This window comes from Rhineura floridana, chromosome 2, assembly GCF_030035675.1.
Source record: "Rhineura floridana isolate rRhiFlo1 chromosome 2, rRhiFlo1.hap2, whole genome shotgun sequence".
NCBI classification, from domain to species: Eukaryota; Metazoa; Chordata; class Lepidosauria; order Squamata; family Rhineuridae; genus Rhineura; species Rhineura floridana.
The window spans coordinates 15,702,443-15,728,439 of record NC_084481.1 but is presented as its reverse complement, the minus strand read 5'-3'; the positions used below and the strand labels follow the sequence as shown (position 1 = coordinate 15,728,439).

General features: G+C 42.8%; 1 long non-coding RNA gene across 2 annotated transcripts; it reads right to left on the bottom strand.

Annotated features, from left to right (window-relative positions):
• Positions 1-713: 713 nt before the first annotated feature.
• LOC133376228 (uncharacterized) lies at positions 714-25,218 on the bottom strand. Of its 2 annotated transcripts, none has more exons than XR_009760431.1 (5): positions 25,105-25,218; positions 13,531-13,618; positions 10,249-10,488; positions 8,282-8,568; positions 714-3,177 (listed from the first exon to the last, which is right to left on the bottom strand). It is a non-coding gene; the product is annotated as an uncharacterized LOC133376228 (long non-coding RNA). The 2 variants fall into 2 exon arrangements; XR_009760432.1 differs by having other exon boundaries at positions 8,328-8,568.
• Positions 25,219-25,997: the final 779 nt, after the last annotated feature.

Here is a 25,997-nt window from a genome sequence, read left to right as displayed (position 1 = left end):
GAGGCCTGCTGCCATCCAATCAGAATGTGGGTATTTGCAGCAAGGCGCAAAAAAGTAGGAGGGAAAAAATCCCCAAATGCCGTAAGCGTATTTATTTCTTATTTGCAGCAAAGGCCTGGCAAGGTACTTCAAGCTGCTAGAAGCACAGGAAGACCATTTTAATCCAGTTTGGGAAGAAAGGGGGAATATGGCACAGAGGGGAGCTGATAGCCTCATGGGCACCATGGCAGCCCCCTGGGGCACCGGGAGGCCAACGGGCACTCTATTTCCCACCACAGAACCAGGATCTCCATATGAATGCCACGCCACTTGAGTAACATCTTTTCCTCCGAAAAGGAGAAGAGAAGCACATAAATGGAGCCTCTGCACAATTGGGTGTTTATGTGGATGTCACCTCAGCTATGTGGTTGTGCGTGCATGGGGAGGGCACTGTTCCACTCCCACCCAAGCAGTCCAAATGGCCTAGGCACCGGAGCTGAATCATGAATTCTCTAATGTAGGGGTAGCCAACACAGTGTCCTCCAGATTACGTTGGGCTATAACTCCCATCAGCTGCAGCCAGAATGGTCAATGGTTAGGGATAATGGGGGTTGTGGTCCAGCAACATCTGGAAGGCACCACATTGGCTACCACTATTCTTATGGGTATTATTGAGAGTTTGTTGGTTTTTTGCCACAGACACACAATCACTAAGAAAAAAGACAAAGTCTGACAGGCTTTAATAGACCAGGAAACAAAAGATCAAGGATGCATTGGGGCATACAGAGGTGAAACTAAGTACAGCTTAGCCATACACATCTCCAACATTTGGCGGGTATAGGAAATGCTGGATTCAGACTTATAAAGATTGCCCTGCTTTTACTTGCTTTCATTGAACAAATAAGGCCATTTTTTGGAAACTGGATGAGAGGAGATACAGTATTTTTGTTTTGTTCAGACTTTTGGCATGCCGCAAATTACTTGTTTTGGTATGCAAGTGTATGGAAGAGGATGCCTCTTGAGGGAGGAGAAAAATGCAGTACTGGGCCAGAAGGCTAGAGCAAGAGACTGATGGAGTGATGAGGCTATTTGGTGGCTCAAATGGATCTACAATGAAAAAAAGAACCTGTTCGAAGTAAGAGAACATCCCAGAGAAAATAGTGGGGAAAAGTGACAGAGGACATTGAGGGTCTGTTGGCTAAGCAAGTCCAGGGATTAAAGAGACTGACTGATGAAGCAAAAAAGTTTCAGAAAGCCCATAGTTGGCAAGACAACATTAATGAGTGTTGGAAAATGCCATCAGAAACAGAAATCGGAGCAGAAATTGCCATGATTCACATGTCTGTCAGATATGAGAACAGAAATCAAGTGATTATGAGTGGAGGAAGATACCAAATACTATGACTCAAAGGCTGGCACAGATTATCAGCAACAGGAGAGGTACAGTAGCCAGAACATCTGCAGAACAAACTTCTTGCCACCTGCTACCGCTCTGCATGTTGCTACTGCCCTCTCTGAAAGGAGAGGAGAGCTATCAGCCCATCCCTGGAGGAAAACCCACTTCCCCAGTGAATGAAGCAGCTGGCTTTGAAGCAAAGATTCCTGGGTGGGGAGGGGTAGCAAATTCCCAGAATAACACACCTGACCTTGGGCAGGGGAGATATGTTTTTGTGTGTGTTTATGTTTGTGCTTTTTATTTTTTATCTGCTGGAGAGTGGATGAAGAGTATCATTATTATCATTCTTATTGTTATTTGCTTTGGCAGCTAGGATTAGTGTGCTGCTAAAGCTTTCTGTAGCTGTATGGGGGTGGTTATTTTTTATTTTATTTTCCTTTTGTTTTATATATGATATATTATTTGCGGTTTTAATTATGTTGTAAGCCACTTGGAGACCTTCGGATAGCAACCATCTAATAAATTTAATATAATAAAATAATAATAAACGTGGGCTATTTGTAAAAAGTGGGGCTTGCAGCTTCTGTAGTTCAGTTTGCAAGCCTAGCTTATTTCCTTACCAATATGCTACATATATGTGTGCATACATGTATTTTGATATGCCCTGTCATCTGTAGCTTAACTCAGAAGAGTGTGGTGTCATTAGGAATGATTTACCATGCACGCCCTTTATTAGCTATTGATTTCTGCTTGCAGCACACAGGTATTCTGAACTGTGCTGGTTTGTTTGTGGAAGTCTGCTCTAGGCCCAGCATCAGCACCTGGCACCCTTGGGTACCCTGCCAAAGCCTTCCAGCACTAACCCATGCCTTGAGCCCCTTGGTACTGGGATGCTATGAGCTGCTGTTTTAAATTTCCCACAGTGCCCCAGAGCACCTGAGCATTGTAGAAAGCTTAAAATGATACTTTGTGGCTGCTTGCTATTGCCACTAAATAAGCCCATGGCTGTTGAGGACCCACTGATGAAGGAGGGCACTTTGCCAGCCCCCCCCCCAAACCTGGAGCTGGTCTTGGGCTGATATTATATGTGAGTGGTACCATTTGGCATGGGGCTTATGAGAAGTTGGCAATAGCAGGCTGAAGAAAGAGCTTCTGCAACTGTCCCACCTTGTTAACCTGCCAGTAACTACTGGACCCTGCCCCCTTATCTCAGAATCCGTGGAGATCTGGTAGCCCCTAGTAGAAACTTGCAATCCCCATCCCCAGAAGAACATCTGCACCTAAAAGAAAATAGATTTCTTAGGGAATCTGTGCCGTCAAATAAAATGGCAAAATCAGACATTCTGCTGTATAAAACCCATGGCCTTTGCCTCCAACACACAATGAATAAAAAATGATATAAAGAAGCAATGAACATTCAATGTTTCATATTTAAAATATGTTTTTGTGAGGGAAAACAATGTGGCATAGAAATGGAGCTGAAAGGTTCTCAAAGGATAATGCCAGCAACTGCAAGATGTTAGCTGCATTGTCATCCAGGTTTCAAGGCAGGTTTTTAATTTTCTCTTATGAATTGCAGCAGCCAGGGTGAACACCGCCATGAAAATTCATTAGAACAGGAAAAGTAAACTTGCATTAGAATCTGCTCTGTTCTTTCCAAACTTCTTGAACTTGTAGGAGAGTGAGATGGCCTTCCTCCTGCCAAGCTTCACCTGCACCGAGTGATCATCTACACAGAAGAAATGCCATGAACTTGGAGTTTCTTCTGTTTCACAGCAGCACCAGAGGGTAGTTTTCCTTCTCTGTAAAGAGAAAGGTGGTTTGAAAAGATGGCTTTAAAATAATAAGAAGGGAAATAAATGTCTCACTGCATATTTGTCACTTTGGGCCCAAATTGCTTGCTTATCCAAGCGGGGCAAGTGGTGGCGGGGGGGGGGGAGAGAAGCAGGTGAGAGCTGCCGCTGTTTTTCTCACTGAATCAGCGCATCCTATTTAGTACTGATGTAATTTCAACCATATAAGTAAGTGGGAAAGTGGTGTAATTTGCCTAGTTCATGGCTTGCAGTGAAGTGGAGATCTATTTTGGTAGCAGGAACATCCTTGTAACCTAGGCAGACAACTACCTACAACTAGGGATGGACAGGCCAGCCTAAGTCTCTTCCATGGTCCATTCCATCAGGTTTTTCCAGACTTTCCAAAAGAATACACTCAAAAATCCTCATGTAAATGGTATGTAATCTTTGCATGAAAACAGTATTTCCCAAAGCATTTCAATGCATTGCACACCTAAAATAGGCATTATGTTCCCCATTTCAATGTAAAATATGTATTTGTTTGTGAATTTTGAGGGGCCAAAACAGCATCACAAAATCCAGAGAACAGCATAGTCTAACTGATAGTTGTGCTCCAATCCACAAACAAGTTCAGGAACATCAGATTGGCAGAGTCTGCTGCAAAATGTGGCCCAAAGGAATTCCTCCCTCTTCCTACTTGCAGCAGCTTTCCCTTGCCTGGAGCCTTCCAGATGTTGCTGGGCTCACAACTCCCATAAACCCCCAGAAAGCACGGCCAAGGGTTGTGATGGGAATTGGGTCCAACAACATCTGGCGGCACCTGGTTGGGGGAAGTTGACCTATAGGATGAAAGAGATCCAGTCCTATCTCCCAACTACCCACACCTTAGAGAGCAATGGCCCCAGGTGCTCAGCAAAAGGATTTTCTCTAACACGGTTTCTAAGGGGGCGATAAGGCACCTTTCACTTCACGTGGAGCGTAGCCAAGTTAGCAACAGGGTGGGCATTTTTATGTATTTATTTTCCTTCTTCATTCCTTTTTGTAGTTCGCCCGTGTGGCATCATCTGACCTGAGTGTGGAAAGCATAAGCGGCATGAAAAGCAGAAGTGGAAAATCTCATGAAATCTAATGGGGGAGGATAAGGTGGGGGAGAGAAATTTTAGTAACAATAGTAACTTAATATGGTTTTCACCTGGAGATTCTGGTTTTTGGGGGTACCCTTCAGGTCTTGGGTGAGTCACCCCAAGCGCTGGCCTGTTAACTTTCATTTTAAAAAAATTAAGTTTCTAGGTGGTCTGGTTCAAAAGACATACACCAAAATGTCATCCCCCCAGCAACATCTGTAAAATGAGCTAATAGCCTGCTGCTTGAATCCCCACCCTTTCAGGTTTTTAGCCAATAAGTGAAGTCAGCATTGTGATTTTCAAGGGGCTTGTTGACATCCAGGCAATAGCTAGAACCCATTGCAAGTCCTGAAAATAGCTGCTTCCTTTTCCTGCTTATCTGCACATCACAAGTTGAGTAAGTTTATAGCTTTCAGCAGCAGGAACAGTGCCTTTTTCTCTGTGTGCATATATTGCACAATAATTGAGCAGGAGATCTAGAACTGAAGATCACATCAGGATCTTGGTAGGCATGCACAGTGAACAATTTCAGTTATGATTATAATAAATGTACAAGCAGGTTTTTCATTACTTACAAAAATGGCATATTATACATTTTATATTTCAAATATTTTTGAACAGAAATGTTTAAAAAGTGTACTGTACATACATCTTGTGATGCCACTACAATGTGTTATACTTTTCTAATTATAAGGAGTCAAACAAGTTTAAATTTTCCTGGGCTGTTGAAGAAGGCAGTTTATTTGACTAATTCACAGCTTGTTTTGAAAATCTTCCCAATACGAAGCTTTAATCCTATACTCACTTTTCTGGGAGTAAAGCTGCAATGCTAATCCCACATACCTGAGAGTAAACCCAATTGAATTCAATAGGACTTACTTTAGAGTAGACATAGTTAGGATTGTGTTGTAAATCAATGGGACTTTTGAGTGAACATAGCAAAAGATTGTGTTGTAAATCTTTCTCTTCTCTTCCAATCCTATTTTTTAAGAGAGACGTGTGTGTGTGTTTTCTTTCCAACAACCCTGTGAGGTAGGGTTGCTGACTAGAAACCAAGACAGCTTACAAGGAGAAACAAATCCATTTAAAATCCAATAACCATAAAAACAAGTATGAAACAGTTTAAACAGCTTAAAGCGGCATGATTCTGAATTTGGGGTTGGGTGAGTGAAGGTTGGGTGAGGTTGCAGTCCTGTTTCTTCCCTGTTTAAGTAAACCCCACTGAATACATTGGGACTTGCTTCTCAGTAAACTTGCATAGGATTGCACTACAAATATATTTACAGTTGTGTAAATAATAACATTTTGACAGTCATGCTTATATCAATACTTCTTCATATTATGTCTCGATAAGTATCTGATTTCACAATATGGTTGTACATTATTATTTCCTCTAAGGGTGCTCCTCTTCCTTGGGGTGGTCATGGTCCCCCTCTGTTGTTTTCACCATGAGGGGAAGATTAGGCTAAGAGATGGAGAGTAGCTCATGGTCACCTAGTAAACTTTGTAGCTGATTTCCATTTTTAAAAATTAATTAAAACTATTCATATGCAGATGAAGTAAACACAGATCCACACTATACATTTAACGCACATCCAACTCGCATTTGAAGCACATTACTTCCCCCAAAGAGTGTAATTTTCCCTTCACAGTTATAGTTCCCACCACCCTTTACAAGGTATGGTTCCCACTGATCTGTGGTGAGATTTCAAATGTGTGTTGAATGTGCAGGGTGTGGATCTGCCCTAGGTATGCTGTGCATTCATTAGTGAATTGAAAAGAATAATTTCAGGAAATCAGCACGGTCTTGTTTTTCTTTTTCTATTTGCATTTCATTTACCTCTGACCTCACTCCTTTATGTCCATAGAAGCAACAACAGTGGTTTCATGCCCTCAGTTCAACCCTCTTAAACCCACTAATGATGCACCTTGTTGGTTGCACAATGGTGTGTTTCTTGCCCAATAGTGGTAAAAGAGAATTCACATACTGGGAAGTGTGACTGCAATTGCTGTTGTTTCCAAGCTACTGCCTGTGAAGATAGATCAAACCATGTGTGTTTTCTCTTTGTCAATTACTCACTGGAATAGGGTTGGCTGTCAAAGTGAGTTTTAAGCAGCCTACAGGGTAGGCAGGAAAGGGTAAAGAATCTTCTTTCTCAAACCACTCTCTGCAATGAAAGGTCAAGTCTGTAAAGAAGTTTGGAGCAGCCATGTTAAAAGGCAGGCAGGGTATTCCATGCAGGGGTAGCCAACCCTGCTTGGGTACAGATATCTCTGCAGAGAATCCCCTAGTCAAGCCTTACTAACAGCACAAGCCTAACCCTATCTACTCGGAAGTCCTATTGAGTTCTATGGGGTGCCCACAGACTGCCCAAGAGGCACACATGTCTATATTGGGCTACAGTCAACAAAAGACCTTCCATCGCAGAGAATGCTAGGAAGGTGTAGAGCTCTATGTGAGCTGTTTCCTAAAAGGTGGAGATGAAAAGTCTGCCTAGAGCTCCTACTCCAGCTTCTCCTCCTCCACCACCACCACCCTGGGCTCAGGCATTAGGAAGTAACATCTCTGGGGCCTCCCTTCTTTTCCCCAACTTCTCACTGAGTCCCATAATTTAAAATAAATAAAACAAATGAATAGAAATCCCCTGCGCAGGTCAATTAATATGCTGACTCCTGCCTAAGCTGATCCTGGGTAGGGATGGAATTTTGTGAAAGCCTCCACAGAATTTTTCTAATGTCCAGTTCACTCTTTGATCTCAATGAGAAGCAATTTTTTTAAAAAAATGGGTTCTGCTAAAAATGTGAACAATTCTCACATGTATTATGCATCATTACACACATTATTATATATATAATATTATATTATTATAATATTATATGGCCCCCGAACTATGGAACAGTCTCCCCGAGGAAGTACGCCTGGCGCCGACTCTGCTCTCCTTCCGGCGCCAGGTCAAAACCTTCCTATTCTCTGAAGCATTTTAAATTACACTGATTTAATTTTAAAAATGTTTATTGTGTTGGATTGTTGCTTGTATTTTAGTATTGTTTTGTTATTTATTGTATTTTTATGCTGTTTTATGTTCACCGCCCAGAGAGCTATTGCTAGTCGGGCGGTATATAAATTTAATAAATAATAAATAATAAATAATAATAATAATTATGTGCCTATACCCTCCAGGTTTCCTAAAGTAACCGACACATAAACAGATACATACAACACTATATATAACTGCATAACTTGCATATCACTACTTGCAAAAGTATTCTGCAAAAGCATAGCATTGCATGGGGCTTGACTCTTTTATAGGTATTATATGTATGTTTATAATTACTTGGACTTTTTAAAAAAAACGCACAAGTGGCTCAGACAGGTGGTGCTCAATGCAAGAGGGGTCTGATGTGGGCAAAGCTCATTCAGGTTGGAGCCACCCAATTCTGTGTATAAATCCTTTTAAAGGGATTTGTCCTCTCCCTGTGTCTATTTCCCCCTTGTTTGTGCCTGTGTTCCTTTTTGGCCACTTCTCCCTGCTGTCATCCTTCAGCTCCACATAGGAAAGGGTGAGAATTTTGATGCAGTTTGCATTTCAAGAGGAATCTATCAAATTTGCACTTTCCAAATAAATATGAGAACCGATACACAGCCATCCTTTCAGATGTGCCCTTTTTTTAATTTGGCAATGCAGTTTGCCAGCCAACCAATGTTTACAAACACACATCTGTTAGGGGAAAGTATGGATAAAAATGAGTATATGAGTGAAAATAGCATGCAAAAATGCATTGAGAAATGGCTTACAAAATGTGCACATGAGTCAAAACTGCCTACAAAAATGTGTTTATTAGGAGAAATTCACACTAAAATGGTGGAGAACTTTCATGAGGATTTTTTTAAAAAAATTGCAAGTTGCTGCAGAAATGTAGAGAACTGAATTTAAGATTGGAAAAATGAGAAACAGAGAAGCGAAATGGACAGCTCTTTCCATCCCTACCTTTCCTCTTCCTCTCTGCTGCTCTTCGATTTCTTGCCTTCCTGACCTTTTCCCACTGTCCCTTTCTTCCCCTGCTCCAGGCGACCGCTCTTGTCCTCCAAAAGGCCTTTCCCCCAAACAGAAATGATGCATATAGAGCCCTGGGGCAGGTGGGTTGAGTACCATCCCTGACAGCAGAAGGTACTTGACGCTGGGGCTCTGGGAATGTCCACCACTGCTGCCCACCTTGTGCCTCCTTCCAGTTCCCCAATGCAAGTCCGGAAAGTTCTTCAAAGGAAGCCTCAGAGCTGGGGAGAGAAGAAAGCCGGGACAGTGGGACTCATAGCAAGCTGCGGGTTCCTGCATGCCTTGATTCTGCTTATTCAGTCCATGAATGCTCACAAGATCCCTGCTTATCATTAACCCATGAAGGGGATGCTTTGTATAGCAGCACAGAGGAATAGGCCACCCCTGTGTTGATAATGGTTGAAGGAGTTAACACCATCAGCAATAAAAATTTCAGTGGTAAATTAAGGTAAGCTCTGTTGACTGGTGAAAATGCAAACTACTGCTTCATTTGCAAGTAATGGAAAGAGTTTCCTACTCCAATTCATGGCAAATGCACACATTGTGGCGCTGTTGGCGTGAAAAATATTAGCGCCTTAGAAGCTATTTTACTGGATCTAAAAAGCTTTCCCTTTCTGACTTCTGTTCTAACAAAAGTGTTTCTCTCTAAAAAAGAAAAGACTTTCCCAGTGTTGTGCAAATTCATTCGTAAAGGTACTGGCAATTAGGATTCATTGAAGTGGCCTTCCTCCCTCTGGGGCAAAGGCAGAGAATGGAATGTGTGACTTTCAGATATGCATTTCAAATGGGTATTTGACCCTGGAAAATAACTAAACATGCTCTTCCACTGTACTGATCACAGAAGGGGTGATAACATTAGGGTAAGATCTAACAAGAACAGGAAGACAGAAAGGATGAGACTTTACCTTCTGTTTCTTTTGAATACATATGTTCCCTATATTACATCTGTTTACATCCTTGTTTGATGACTCTGTCTTTTGCAATGTTTACTGCTTGCCATGCCATGTTGATCTATAAATTGTTGCTATTTCCTGAATAAAGTTGTCTTTCTGACCAAGGTTGCACTCTCGGTTGGACTGAGAGCTTCTTTGGGGCAGTTAGAACCTTTGATCAAAGTTCTATTGTGTTTGGATGGGTTTTCCTTCCTCACCTGATTCAGGGTTCAATTCCAGCTCGTGTCCTACCTGGGGAAGGTGGCACAGTGAGATCAGCATTGAGATCTCACCCAATAGCGCCTTCTTATGGAAACACCCAGGACATTGTGCAAGATTCAACCAGCTCCGCCCTGTGCACAAGCAGAAAGCTCTTCTGCACACTCCATCTTAAGTTCAGATTGGAATGTGTGTAAATAAAAACCATATGTGTTATAAGATACCATCATCTCTGCTGATCTTTCTTTCCAAGGAAACCAAACCCTGGGAAAGCGCAGGGACCCCTGGAAGTCTCGCACTGCTCGGATTTTGGGGTATTGCACAACTGGAGGTGGGCATGGGAGCTGCTGCTAAAATGTGGGGGGCTGAAGCAACAAACCATGTGTAGAAAACTGCGTATGGTGGTTGGGATCCCTGCTATTAGCAACACTGGTAACTACAGTGCCTATAGCATTGTGCACACTGTCAAAATGATGACAAGCATTTGCTGTATTGAGACATCATTCTCGGGGTGATAGAGTGCCTTTAATTTCCAGGCATTTAGAACCTACACTCCATACACAACAATTAGATCTAGTAACACATATTCTACACCCTGTGTTGGGATATCATTACAAACTGGAGCTAGCCTCACCCTGACCTCACTTCTATTCATTTCAATTGCAAAAGTCTCCATGGGATTCTAATGATGGGAACTTGCTTAATTTCAGATGTAGAACAACACAGACTCTTGAAATGAGCTTAGCATACCTAATTGGGGATACTGGAGCATAAAAATGAGAAGGTATTTCATTCGGCTTGTTTTCTTTAGGAGCAATAATAACAAGAGTCGTCCTTAATCCCTTTGCTTGTTTTGAAGACATTATAGAGTAGTAGAACTGTTCATCATTCCTGAATTACCAGCTCAAACAAACAAAAGTCTCTGTTTTGCACCCTCTTGCATGGGGAGTGGATAGTGACACAGCCCATTGCCTGAGCTTTCCAGAGAACCTGAAAGAAAATGCCAGAAAAATTCAGACAGATATCCAAGCAGAGCCATCAGTTACTTGGAGGTGACTCCTAATTAAAAAGTGGCATATGGTTAACCTTTCTCCAGCAATTCCCCCACCATCTACCGCAATAAAAATGACTCTGATATCATAAAGCATTACAGCTTCATTTTCAGACCCGGCACAAAGTGGCTGTAGAGATGTAAAACCTAAGATACCGAAACAATTTCCATCAGCAACTCTCCCTTTATCTTTTTGTTTTATTATAGCTCAAAGTACTGATGCAAGGAAAAATGGACTTGTTAGCAAATTATAGTATAGATCCCATATTACACATCTTTTACCCACAACTAGCTGTAATGGGCTTTACCAGTACAGAACTATAAGGGGTCCAGAAGGTGTAGTATAACTGATAAAGACATGAACTGGGGACATCCAACGGCAAATCCCACTTGGTCCTAAAGCTTACTGGGTGACCTTGGGTCAATCTCAGCCAAATCTACGTTATCAGGTTGACAAAATGGAAAGAGAGCCAGTGTGGTGTAGTGGTTAAGGTGTTGAACTACGACCTGGGTTATTAGGACAAAATCAGAACAAAGGGGTGATGCCCCATGTCTGCTGCCCTGAGCTTCTTCTGATAAGATCAGAAACTAGTCCAGTGGTCACGAACTTGCCCTGAGGTAGCTCTGGTCTGCCAAGATGCCTTTAACATGTATCTGACTCTCCCAGTAGCCGAGAGTGGGGGAAGGGATTTCAGACTTGCAGGATCTACTTGTGTGTTTTAGTCAGGAGTATAGTCATCCAAGGTTGCAGGGGGTCATAAACCCCTTACTTTTTTGGAAACAGAGTCCCTATGTACAAGCCAATCAGTGTAAAGGGGAAGCATATTAGCCACCAATCAGAGTGAAAGGAGGTTAGTCAGTCACTGAGAAGACTCTTCTTGCATGCTGATTGGCTCCTAGGTGAGAAGTGAACTTCATGACAAAGTACCTTGGTCTCCCTAACCCTAGTCCCACACTTGACTTGATTTCAGAATTCTTAAAATCAAAAGGTATCTGGCAACATTTAGCTCCCAGAGAGAGAGAGAGAGAATGGTGAGGGGGTGTCTATGCACACAGCAGTTTTATTCTAGTTCTATGATTCTGTAATTGCAGAAGAGCCAGTGAATCCTGGGGGTGTGGCTGTGAGGGGTGTGGAGTATCAATCATGAAGGGACCCTGCACTCCTGAATTTGCCACTACACTACGGGTTTTAGTCAAAGTCTGAGATTCACCAACTGCAGCCAGATACAAAAGACATATATCTAAATTTAAAGAGCAGGGTGCTGCTGAGCACAGGGATTTGTTTCTGAGCCCACCGTTCTTCCAAACAAAATCCATTTCTGGTTCCTTCAATCTTCCTTCATTCAGCAGTCTAATTTGGAGGTTATTTGTTGCAGCTATTGTTAAACAAGTGGGAGTCAGAAATCTTTGCAAATCACCCAGAAATCTATCAGTAGGTCCTGATCTACCTTCTTCATGTTGTTGTTGTTATATGCCTTCAAGTCAATCACGACTTCTGGCAACCCTCTGAATCAGCGACCTCCAATAGCATCTGTTATAAACCATCCTGTTCAGATGTAAGTTCAGGTCTGTGGCTTCCTTTATACCCTGGCCTAAAGCAGCCCTTGCTATATTAAGTGTGTCTTCTGAACAACCTATTTGCATTGGAAGGAAATCCCTATAGGCATCAACTTCAGTGGAGAGAAAATGTCCTCAGGAGCACATCAGGGGAGGAAAGGGTTAAATCCCCCCTCCATGCTTGCTTTAATCCTGATAGTTATCAGTCTTCCCCCATCTGATCCTATTCCCTTTGGGAAAAAATTGCATGTCAAATGCAAAGACACATTTAAGGTCACACCTAGTTTCAACTGAGACTGAATCTGTCCACATTTTGACAAAAAATTGTCAACAAGTATGAAAAACTAAACAAAAGGAAGCCACAGACCTGAACTTACAAGATCTGAACAGGGTGGTTCATGACAGATGCTACTGGAGGTCACTGAAACTTTAAGAACATCATAACTATGACCCTTTTCAAGAAGGGTGATAGAAGAGATTGTGGGAACTATTGAGGTATCTTTCTTCTTGCTACTGCAGGTAAAATCCTTACAAGGATCTTCGCAATTCACCTCCTACCGATCTCAGAGGATGCCCTCCCGATTCTCAAAATGGTTTCCGCCCTTTCAGGGGGACAGTGGACATGATCTTCACTGCACGACAGGTTCAAGAAAAATGCAGGGAGCAGAATTGACCTTTATATATAGCGTTTATTGATCTGACTAAGGCCTTTGATACTGTGAATCGAACTGCTTTCTGGACCATCCTTCTGAAAACTGGATGCCCTGATAAATTTGTGAATATTTTGTGACTCCTTCATGACAACATGACAGCAACAATTTTGGATAACAATGGCTTTCAAAGCGATCCATTCAGAGTTGGATCAGGCGTAAAACAGGGATATGTCATTGCTCCTATCTTATTTGCTATCTTCATTGCTATGATTCTACACCTTATTGAGGGGAAACATCCTACTGGTGTGGAAATCATATATCAAACAGATGGAAAGTTTTTTAATCTCAGTAGGCTGAAAGCAAAAAGGTAATGTTAACCTCTGTCATAGAACTTCAATACGACAATGATAATGTAGTCTCTGCACATTCAGAGAAAGATCTTCAAACTATCTTAAATGTCTTTGCAGAAGCATATGGAAAGCTTGGGCTCTCACTTAATACTAAAAAAACCAAAGTGCTTCATCAACAGGTGAGAACTAGTCCCTCTGTAGCACCATCAATCCAGCTTAATGGTGTGACACTGGAGAATGTTGATCACTTCCCCTATCTTGGCAGCAATCTCTCTGTAAAAGCTGACATCAATGCTGAAATTCAACATCATATGAGCTCTGTGAGTGCCACATTTTCCCGAATGAAGTGTAGAGTGTTTGAGGATCGGAATATTCGCAGGGAGACCAACATGCTTATTTACAAAGCCATTGTACTACTGACCTTACTGTACGTCTGTGAAACATGGACCATTTATAAACGCCACTCCCAACTTCTTGAAGGATTCCACCAACGCTGCCTCAGGAAAATTCTGCAAATTACATGGAAAGACAGATGGACTAATGTTAGCATTTTGGAAGAAGCAAAGACTACCAGTGTTCAAACAATGATCCTTCAACATCAACTTCACTGGACTGGCCATGTTGTTCGAATGCCTGATCACCGTCTTCCAAAACAGCTACTTTACTCCCAACTTAAGGATGGAAAATGGAATATCAGTGGACAGCAAAAGAGGTTTAAATATGTTCTTAAAGTGAATCTAAAAAAATGTAACATGAGCATCAAGAACTGGGAAGTCTTGGCCCAGGAACGTCCCAAATGGAGGTCAACTATTATCAAAGGTGCTGTGGACTTCAAAGAAGCATGAATAGAGGGCGAATGGGACAAATGAGCTAAGCAGAAGGCATGTCAAACAAATCCTCATCGTGACCATTTTCCATCTGGAAACCTATGTCCTCACTGTGGGAGGCTGTGTGGATCCAGAATTGGCCTCCACAGTCACTTATGGACCCACCATTAAAGACCTTATCTTGGAAGACAATCTTACTCAGCCACAAGTGATCGCCAATGAATGAATGAATCGACTTGAAGGCACATAACAACAACAAACTAGTTTCAACCAAGGTTTCCTTGTAATGCACAACCACAGGGTCTGTTGTGTGCAGACTATGAGTGATCCCTTCTGTTCCTGTGTGACAATGATGAGGCTGAATACACCCAAGCCAGTTCTCTGTATGAATTAAGAATCCTAGGCTAGAATGTATCTAGCAGTTTTACACAGTGAAGTGGGTAGCTCTGGCAGTCAGCTTCTTTAATGTTATTGGTCTCTGCTTACATGAATATGGCTTGATATCGGGGATTGGTGTGATACCTGTTCTCTGCATTTTATTTATACTTGATGATTGAAATATTGTTACTGCAAAAGGAATAAAATATATATTTTTAAAAGAACTTTAGAAAATGCCCCAGAATGTTCTGCAGTTCACAGACAAGTTGTTTCCTGAAGGAAGGAAGTATTTACAATGCTGGACCAGACAATTTGAACTTTGCATGATGACCCCTGAAGCTCTAATCTGGAGTCACTTTTTCCTTGTAGATAATTTTTAAAAGCCTGTCATCCCTATCATTTTATACAGATGAAGTGTTCGTAGATATCAGGCTAGTGGCTGAGGTACCATTCCAAGGCAAATTCCCGCAATGCCAGTATGAGGAGAACATCTGGCTGGTTCCTTGGCTCAGTCAGTAATCATTTGCCTAGTTCAACTAAGCAGAAAGTATCTGGCAATTTTCCACTGTGACTCCGGCTTCTTGTAGGCAGCATACAAGAAGTGCTAAATGTATATAACTTCAGTTTCCCAAAAACAAAATAGCACAAGGTTTGAGATGATATCACAGGATATATATATCTAAGGAGAATGTTAAACAGTGTATCAGGCTTGGGCCTAGATGAGGATATGATGGAATCCTTACCCTTTGGGGTCTGTGGGCACATTTGGAAATTTGAGAAACAGTGTTGTGAAAAAGTATGTTGTGAGCACTACCACAAAATGATAGCCACGAGAGCACAGCTAGTCACAAAATGACTGCTCTGGGGGCATTGCTAGTCACAATGGCTATCTCTACCGTCACAGTGAGCAGTGGCCTCAGAAAGTCCAAGCAAATGTAAGGGTTAAATTCAAATTTATAGCCTTCCCTGTGCCACAGGCTCACGTTAGATGACAGCAATACTGACAAAAATAATGACATTTGAGGTTTTGTCTGCAAGAAAAGCAAACTGCTGATATGTTATTATAGACTTCTTCTGGAAAATCTCCTGCTAATACGTACAACATCAGCACACAAAAAGACTCCCTACTACAACCAAAACAAATCAAAGATGATGTATTGTTTTATTATTGTTATTATTATTTAGTCCGATCAATGCACATACAGAAAAAATAAAACAGTAAAAACACGTCCCTACTAAGAAGCGTACAATCTAAATAAAATAAAGGGGGACCACAGAGAGAAGGGAAGGGACTAAAACAGGAAGGGATCAAGATAAACTCTTCAGACACACATACTTTGCAAATGCAGAATTATAAAAGTAAAACCTAAAGCCAAATTCCATAGGCTTTGGAAAAGAGACAAGCAGTAACTGAAGGAGCAGTCCACAAGTGCTCCAGGAGATGATTCCAGGAGTATGGAGCGGCAAGGGGAAATGGACAAAGCCAAGCTAGGGAACAAAAAACCCCAGGATGGGCAGGAAGCATAGAATTCAAAGAATGAAGATCCCAAGTAGGGCTGTAATAAGAAATAAGGGCTGGGGGATAAGGGGAATCTGGATCATGTAAGGCTTTGAAAGTTAGAACAAGACGTTTATGCTGAATATATGAAAGTAATTTTAATACTATTAATTACATTTTGATTAAAAGATGTGATGAAAAGGGTTTTTGAATGCGAAGGCTCACTCCAGAATTCCACATGAATGTATGTAGGATGAGGGCGGAGCCTGTTGCCAACATTCTGTGCCTATGCTCTCTCGCGCTCTCTCCCTCTCTCCTCTGAAAGAGGCTGCTCCCTGTTCCAGCACTAGAGCTGGGCCTATTGTTAGGTAGGATAAGGCAATTTACTTGTAGTTTTCACAATACCATTAAATGACAGCAATTTATTGATTTAAAAGTTTTCTTTTCCACCCTTCTACCCTACAATGGAGCACTCAGGGTGACTCAGAATGGAATCGTACACAGTAAATAAAAACACAATAAAACATTAAAATAGATTCAAAATACATAAAGTACAGTTAACAATTCAAGGGGAGTGATATTAAAAGGGCGCTTAAGAGGTGAAACTAGAAAGTGGGGGAATAACATCATTTTCAAGCTATACCTTCAATCCCTCCCAAAGGCTCTTTGGAACAAGATGGTTTTCAGAAGTCTCTGAAACACCATCAGGGAGGGAGCAGAGCAGGCTTCTTGCGGTAAGGTATTCTAGAGTTTGGGGGCCACAGCTGAAAAGGCTACCTCCCACGTGTCTGCCAGTCTAATATCTTTCATTCCAGGCACGCATAGGAGACCAGAACTAGCTGATCTTAAATCACGGGCAGGTACGTATGGGCATAAGCAGCCCCTCAGGTACATTGGTACCAAGCTTTAAAGGTCAAAACAAGCACTTGAATTACTCTTTTTAAGAAAATATAGACAAAAATCATATTTTTATGATAATAGGGGGTGGCACCAAGCCTTTTGAGTGTTCCACTTGGGTCCCTGAATATCCTGAGCTGTCTGTTCATCTTGCTTTCTCGTTGCTTCCCACCTGTTACCTTTTGCCATTTCCTTCTCGCATTTTGACACCTCCTGTAGCAACTGCCACATCCATTAGATCCTGGGATCCTTTGGGAGGCAGGGCAGGATATAAATTGAACAAATAAATAAAAAGATTTAGCTTGAACCCTGATTCTTAGCTGAAAGTATCATCTCTGCACACCCACACCTGGCTAAGTTCCTCAAAAAGATTTTGTAGTTTTCCCCCCTGGACTCTTCAAAAGCTAGGTAATGCATATGCAGAATAATCAAAGGAATACCCATTTTTAAAATATAGATTTCAAAGCATGTTAGCTTGGGGATGTGCAATCCTAGTTCACAATTTGGGGCATTTTGCATTGGAAACCTTATTTGAGACTTTTCTCCAGCTGCCTTTGTTTGTGGCACATTTTTCATGTGTGCTAGAAAGTGTTTTGATGGCTCACTTGGGTGTGGAGTCTCTCCAGTGAGAGCGTTCTCCTTCTGCCAGCATTCTCAAACCAAGAGATTTTGCTTTGTCCTGATCATCCAGTGCATAAACATTGCATTGTAGGCAGAGCTTGGAAAAGTTACTTTTTTGGACTACAACTCCCATCAACCCAATCCAGTGGCCATGCTGGCTGGGCCTGATGGGAGTTGTAGTTCAAAAAAGTAACTTTGCCAAGCTCTGATTGTAGGACTGTAAACATAGGAAAAGTTCAAGATGAAAACGAATTCAGGATGGTGTTATTTTTGCCAGGACATTTATTTTCCTAACTGGATACAGTCTTATAATTTTAGGCACATATGTGTTAAAAGAATTTAAAATGCCATTAGGCAATCTGGGAACTTAAAACTCAGGGTACCAGGCCACATAGCACCAGATGAGGCAGTGCTAATTTCACTGGAAACGAAACAAGTCTGAGTTCAGAAGATAGATGTTTGGCCTGTGAGTTCAAAATATGCTGTGTTAATGGGCCATGTAGAATTATTGTTGCTTAACAGACCATGCTTTTATTTGGGGGAAAGTTTTTAAGACTACGAGAGGAAGAGAGAGGGCACTCAGCTTGAAGAGGTTGTTCTTGGCCCTCTACTTGCAGAGAAATGAAGGATGAATGTGGGATTTGTCAATGGGGAAATGTGATTCCTTCACTCATACACATTTGTTAGTGAGAAAATGTGATTCCTCCCCCTCCCCGCAGGTTTGTTAAAATTATAAAATGTGTGGAAGGTTGCTGCACCATTATCAGAGGCACCTATGGAATAGTGCTTGTGCCATCACTGATGACCACTGACCCTGATCCCTTCCCCCATACCAGTTTGTGAACAGCATTTAAGTATTTTTTTTTCCGCAGATAAACAAACAGCTCTAAAGAGAACCAAGGTTGCTTCCCTAGTCCTCACCTATGTGCCCTACCATTTTGTGAGCCTTCCGGACCAAGGAATTTCAGAAGAAAATCACCCTGTGCTTTATAGATTACAGCAAAGCCTTTCATTGTGTCGATCATGAAAAACTATGGAATGCTTGATTGTCCTGATGCGCAACTTATACTCTGGACAAGTGGATACTGTGAGGACAGAATATGGAGAAACCAATTGGTTCCAATCAGAAAGGGTATGAGACAGAAGTGTATTTTATCACCCTATTTGTTTACTCTATATGCAGAATATATCATACGGAAAGCAGGATTGGACCAAGATGAAGGTGTGAAAATTGGAGGGAGAAATATCAATAATTTAAGATATACAGAAGATACCATACTACTAGCAGAAACCAGTAATGATTTGAAACGAATGCTGATGAAAGTTCAAGAGGAAAGCACAAAAGCAGGGCTACAGCTCAACGTCAAGACGACTAAAGTAATGACATCAGAAGATTTCTGTAACTTTAAAGTTGACAACAAGAACATTGAACTTGTCAAGGATTATCAATACCTTGGCACAGTCATTAACCAAAATGGAAAAAAGTAGATAAGAAAATCATTAACTCATTTGAAATGTGGTGTTGGAGGAGAGCTTTGCACATACCATAGACTGCGAAAAAGACAAATAATTGGGTGTTAGAACAAATTAAACCAGAACTATCACTAGAAGCTAAAATGATGAAACTGAGGTTATCATACTTTGGACAGATCATGAGAAGACATGATTCACTAGAAAAGACAATAATGCTGGGAAAAACAGAAGGGTGTAAAAAAAAGAGGAAGACCAAACAACAGATAGATCGATTCCATAAAGGAGGCCACACCTGAACTTACAAGATCTGAACAGGGTGGATTATAACAGATGCTATTGGAGGTCACTGATTCATAGGGTCACTATAAGTAATAATCGTTTCTGCCTTGAAGAATTTTACTCAGGAGGCAAGGCTTTTGGCTTGTTGCAGCAAACCACATAGATGATGATGATGTCTCCTAGTTCATGGTGTTTGTGCTGGAAGGGAGGAAGCTCAGGGGGTAGGGCCACACTTTCTTTGCCCTCCTTGTGGGTTAACATCTTTTTGGTACAGAGCACAGACTCCCCACTGAGGTTTGGGTGGGGGATGGAACTAAGCTATCCTAAGCATTGCTCTTTGCCTAGCTTCAAAGTGGCTAACCACTTAAGGGCATTATTCTATCATATTGTACCACCTGCGTATCCATTCTTATCCCACAACTGCCTGCTAAATCCCAGCAGGGGTGATGACAGAAAAACAATAGGAAGGTCTGGATACAAGTCTTATCTTACATCAATGGTAGGAGCTCACAGTGGGATGCTTTGTGATTACAATGCTTTGTGGGGGAGGCTGTTGTTTTTTAGGAAGTTGCTTATACTGCAATACTCCTCTGCAGAGGACAGGAAAAGTGCTGTTCCCTCTACACTGAGGGGGTGGGGAGAGAAATGGAAACAACCATCTCACAGTGCAGAGCAATGTCAATTCAAGGGTGTGACAGGCCTTATAAGTCTTGACTTGAGGGTTTTGGGTATATTTGACTTGCTTCAGGTGCAGCCCAGACTTTATGAATGGATCTGCTTCTCCATTTCTTATTCCCTGGCAGATACCTTTGGAATGTCCTTGCAAAGTCTTTATAACCATGTTGTTCCTGCAAGATATGAAACCCAGACAAGGAAAGAGGACATTGGATGAGGAAAAGGGGAACCATGGGTGAGCTGCACTTCCTGTTTTTGCACAGCCTTTGTAATGGTCTGAAAATAAATTTGCAGGGAGTCAGGGACCCATGTGCACACACCCGAGGCAGAAGAGAGTTCATACATCTCTCCCACAAATGTTTCTTTTCAACTGTTACATCAGCTGCATGCAAAGAGAAAGCTCAGCCCACTCACTCTTCTGCCCTCCATCTAGATAACACACAGCCATTTCGAGACATTTACCTTTCATTGAATCAACCATTCGTTAAAATGCTACAATACAGAGCCATAAAGAACTATTTCTCAGGCTGAGCGATTTAAACCAACCTTGTCTTTGTCTGTGGAGCAATTGGCCACATGGTTGGCCACCAACCAAAATGGGTAGATATTGGCCAACTCACCCCTCTCCTTTTTCATATAATCAATATATTGTACTGACTGCAGAATATGATCACTTGCCTAGGGTACCTTCAGGCTGTCACTGTCTTATAGGAGGGATTCAAGTGCATACCAATTTTTAAAAAACTGACTTTTTGCAGTTAAGGAAGTGACAGAGAAATGTACTGAAAAGCATGGAATGAATGAACTGTTAACAGAAAGATGTATAAACACCCCCACAAGCAAATCAGATTGAATGTTCATTGTCATATAACCACCCTGTAAACAAAGAAGAAGGAATGCTCAATAAAGACCAGGTATTGTCTAAGCACTGTGTAAGCTTTGTACAAGCAAATCAGGATGAATGCTGAATAAGCAGGTCAACTGGAGGAGCCTTAGATGGTGTGATGCACTGTGCCTCTGAATGCTAGATGCTGGGGACAGAAAACGGGCAGCCCTGCTTATGAGTGCCCAGAAACCTGGCCTGCCATTTTTAAAAATGGAAATGCTGGATAAAGGAGCCTCTGGCAAGGCAGTTTTTGTGTTGTTAGCTTCCTTCCTGCCCTTGGCAACAGGATGGGAAGACATTATTATTTTAATATTATTTATTTAATTTGTTAGTCACCTCATACCCAGTGGTCTCTAGGTGACTTACATGTTTTAAAAACCTGCAATATACAAAATTTAAAACCCAGACAAAAAGGCCTAAGATCGCATAGCCTGAGTGAAAAGGAAGGTCTTTGCCTGGCGCCTATAGATAGAGAAGGCAACACAAGAAATCAGTGTTGCATTGCTAAGCCTATATGGACCTATCTATTCACCTGTGCTGCCTTTTAGGACAAGACACAAAAGAAAACAGGAGAGTCTTCAAAACAACATCTGAAAAGATCCCAAGGATTATCATCAAAAGGTACACACTATATCATGTGGAACAAGTGTGACTTCACATCACAACAACTTCTGATTTTAACAAGCATTTGTGCAGTACATACCACATCTGTAAGTAAAAACATATAGCACACTGATACCAAAATAAAAAAAACTAGCAATAGGACTGACATTCACAGATTTCTGCTTTATAGCTTTTACTTTTCCAGCCAGTTGCACTCTGCTGAGATCATCTCTAGACTGAAACAAACTACACTGGCCAATCAAGAACAAGTTGATGAGGAAGAGAAAAATGGAAGGGAGAATCAGACCCTGACAGCAAGGAATGGTTATTACACACGCACAAGCTCCTCCCCCAACAAGTAAACACAGATCACTTTTCCTTCCCTCAACAGGTAAACACAGATCACTTTCAGACTAACTTTTCATTTGGCATTCATCCTAGTTTGTTTGCACATCGTTTGTGGAAAGGTAATAGAACATCAACTGCTTATTGAACATTAATTCTGATTTGTTGGAGGGGAGGCTATACCACATCACGTCAGCTGTTAGCCCACACTTTCTTGTACACTTTCATTACTGCAGAAAGTCCGGGTTTTTGTTTTCTTTCTCGAAGCAGGTTTGTTGCACAAGAATACCAAAACTACTTTAATGGTGCAACCCAAATTTTCCGGTGTTCAACTGAACCTCACCTGCAAAACAGCTACAGGTTGGAGTAAGTCTTAATTAGCATACAGGCTAGATACTTAAAGCACACAGCTTCCCCCAAAGAATTTTGGGCACTGTAGTTTACTCCTCACAGTTATGACTCCCAGCAAGCCGTAAACTAGAGTGCCCAAGAATTCTTTGAGGGGGAAAATGTGCTTTAAAGTATAGTGTTGCTGAATATATTGTTATAGGTTTGGGATGGATGATTTCTATGAGTGCCCCTTCCAGCCTCTGATTTGGAACCCTGTACTTGGAGGTGGGCTCTGCAGCAGAGAAACCTGCTCCTGGTCAGATGAGTCTCTTTTGTTAATCGAATAGAATGGCCAGGTGGGTTAATGGGTCTGTCAAGCACCCATTAACTGGTGAATGGGCCAAAGAGATCCTATTGTTGTTGAAACTCTTCAGGAGAGCCTCCCCCTCTTGGAGCCTAGGAGCAGGGCCAACTCCAAAGGGTGGCCAGGTGGGGCCCCGGCTGAGGGCCCTGCAGCACACAGGGCCCCCTGAAGGGCCCCTCGTTGTGGTGGGGGAGCAGCACTCCCCTTCTGCAGCAGGCTTCCTGCCGCGGATCACAAAGAGGGAGCTGCCCGCCTGCTTGCCCACGTCCGCTCTACCCCGGGCCAGCCCTCCACCCCCTGCTCTGCTCACTCCCTCACTCACCCTCTGCACCTGCCGGCTCCCTCGCTCCCCCTCTCCCCCCCTCTGCCCCTGCCAGCTCCTTCATTCGCCCGCTGTCCCACCCACGCCGCTCGCTTGCCCTCTGCCCCTGCCAGCTCCTTCATTCGCCCGCTGTCCCACCCACGCCGCTCGCTTGCCCTCTGCCCCTGCCAGCTCCCTCGCTCACTGTCCCAAGGGCCCCTCATTGTTGTGAGGAAGGATCGCAGGGAGGGAGCTGCCCCCCTGCTCATCCTTCCCCCAGCCGCCCGCCCGCCCAAGGGCCCCTCGTTATGTTGGGGGAGTAATGCTCCCCTTCGTGGCAGGCTTCCTGCCATGGATTGCAGGGAGGGAGCTGCCAACCAACTTGCTGGCCCACCCCCGCCCACCCACTCACCCACCTACCTGCTTGCTCACCCGACCTTCTGCTCCTCTGCCTGCCTAGTAGGTAGGTAGGTAGGTGGGGCATGCGTGCATGTGCCAGGGTAGGCTGGTGCCCAAGGGCCCCGGCATGCCTGGGGCTGGCCCTGCCTAGGAGAGCCTTGTTTTTAGTTGAGTCTGAGGAAAGGCTGGGAGCTAGAGATAGACAGAGAGGCTGGCTCTGTGCACCATGGCTTTAGGGTGCCTCCTGTAAGCCTGATGGAAAATGCAAGATCTATTGTACTGCTGATACTTTGAACCCCTCCATCTTAAGTTCAGGTTGGAATGTGTGTAAATAAATAAACAATATTTCATAAAGACACCACAGCCTCTGCTGGCCTTCTTTCCAATGAAAGCAAACCCTGGAGATCTATCACCGATTGGAGATTGGGGTGGTACACAACAATATCCCCCATTATATTGTGGGGCGGGGTTCCGTTCTGTTCCCCTATAAGATTAAACAAAGCCTAGGGACTCAAGATCCCACTCAGGCATTTCAAGATTAAATATTAAATATTAGGCAGGCGCCATCTGTTATCTTTTTGCTGCCTTTTGAAGACTTTCCTCTTTGAACAAGTCTTTTGACCTATCCCAGTCTGCCTCTGTGTTGGAATTGCTTTTAATATGTTTTTTTAAAAACAATATGTTTCTTAATCCTTTTTAAAAGATGTTTTTAAAGCTTTTAAAAAAAGGTTTTTAAAGTTGTTTTGTTTTACTGTATTTTAAGGTCTGTTTTTATGATATTTTGATGTGTTTTTCGCACTTTTGTTTGCCGCCCTGGGCTCCTGCTGGGAGGAACGGCAGTATATAAATCAAATAATAAATAAATAAAGTTGGACAGTGCAAAATGCTGGTAAGAGAAAAATCAACTCCTTTGAAATCTGGTGTTGGAGAAGAGCTTTGCGGATACAATGGACTGCAAAAAAGACAAATAATTGGGTGTTAGAACAAATGAAACCAGAACTATCACTAGAAGCTAAAATGATGAAACTAAGGTTATCATACTTTGGACACATCATGAGAAGACATGATTCATTAGGAAAGATAATAATGCTGGGGAAAACAGAAGGAAGTAGAAAAAGAGGAAGGCCAAACAAGAGATGGATTGATTTCATAAAGGAAGCCACAGACCTGAATTTACAAGATCTGAACAGGGTGGTTCATGACAGATGCTCTTGGAGGTCACTGATTCATAGGGTCGCCATAAGTCATAGTCGACTTGGAGGCACATAACAACAAATAAATAAAATAAAGCAGGAATTGCCTGGAAAATGGAGCCCTTTTGAAGAAGGCTTCAAGCTAAAGGCCTGGGGGGAAGAGAGGAACCAGTGTACACAGCCTGAGGACCTCCTGAATGGGAAGAGACCGCTGGCTGCAAGCTGGAATGAGAAAGGGCGCTGATTCACAGACACTTTGATCAGCCATTATATTATTGATATGCCGACAACCGCTTCACATTTCTGCAAATTTGAGAAGAATGTGGTTACCCAACAGGGCCGCACTTTCTCTGTCCCGGTCCTCACCCCCACTTCACCTCCCCTTTTGAAATCTCCCACCGATGAAGCTCTTGGCTTCACAGCAGCTGGCAATGAAGCTTCCCTGTGAACTTCCTTCCTTCCTTGCGGCCCCCGTGGAGTCCCCCTCTAATACACTACGGCAGGCAAACACCAGCCGGGTGCCCTCTGTTCTCAGCCCCCGTGAACAGGGCATTGCAAAATGCTCTCCCTGCTTCTGAAGTTAATTCGTCTTATGTCTCCTTGAAAACAAGCTCAGCTAAAGAGGCCCCTTTCATCCACTCATTATCCCTTTACCGTAATAATCTCAAACAGGGAGACTTTAACGTGCTAGGGCCAAGTTTGATTCTAATTTGGTACCAGATTGGCGGCAGGGGGAAAGCGGAGCGGGGAATGCGGGGAGGGTGTCTTCCACCTCCGAGAGGGCTCCAGTCATCTGTTCATAGTAGACACAGGCTGGTGTTTTCTTTCTGATTTGTTGCTTCCCTCTCTATTACAACCCTCCCGCCTCCTTCCTGCCCCCACACAAAAACAACACAGGAGGGATCCCATCTCCCCACCCCCATTACCCCATCGTGGTCTGTCGACATTCCCCTGCCAGCAGGCCATTTTGAACTATTCCTCCGAGGATCTTAGCGCTTGTATACCAACGGGCCTCTGCTGTACGCTGTCACTAATTGGAGCAATCATTAACAGAGGTGAGGCCTAGGCTGGAAAGGGGAGGTATAAGGCCCTTTGGTGTCACACCTACTTTCGCAAGCCTGAGGCAAAATTCTTTTTTTAAAGCAACCCAAATCCTACCATTGGAATAAACTGACAAAACAAAGTAAACATGCAAGAAATCATCAGGGCAGAACTACATGCTGCCTCAGGAGATGCTTGTTCTCAAATCCTCCATCTATTTATTCTTCCCTCCCCAGTCATCCCCCCCCACACACACACACACAAACAAAAGAGAAAAGCTGGAGTTGATTTTGCTTCCAGAGCCTGGCTAGGTTAAAGACTTTAAAAAAACACTTTAATAATTAGATTTAAATCCTGCCTTTCCTCCAAGGAGCTCATGAGGGTCTTCTCTTTTTATTCTTGTAAGGTAGGTTAGGCTGAGATATGATGACTGGCTCAAGTCACCCTGTGAGCTTTGTGACTAAGTGGGGATTTGAACCTGAGTCTCTCCCCAGTCCAAGTCCAGCAACACTAACCACAACATGCTGGCTCCCAAATTGCCCTGGGGGAGACATGTGCAGAGGAGAATTGGTGGAAGGGGGGAAGTTATGCCCTCTCCTGCCCCCCATTTCCCCTGCAGATGGTCCCCTCCCCTCAATCCCATATGAGTAAAATGTGGGTTGGGAAATTAGGAATGAAAACACAAGACAGAAGGTAGGTGGGTCAGTGCAGGGGAGGCTGCACTTGGGATGCCTGGAAGCATTTCTCTGCAAAGACTGCACACTTTGACCCAGGCCCC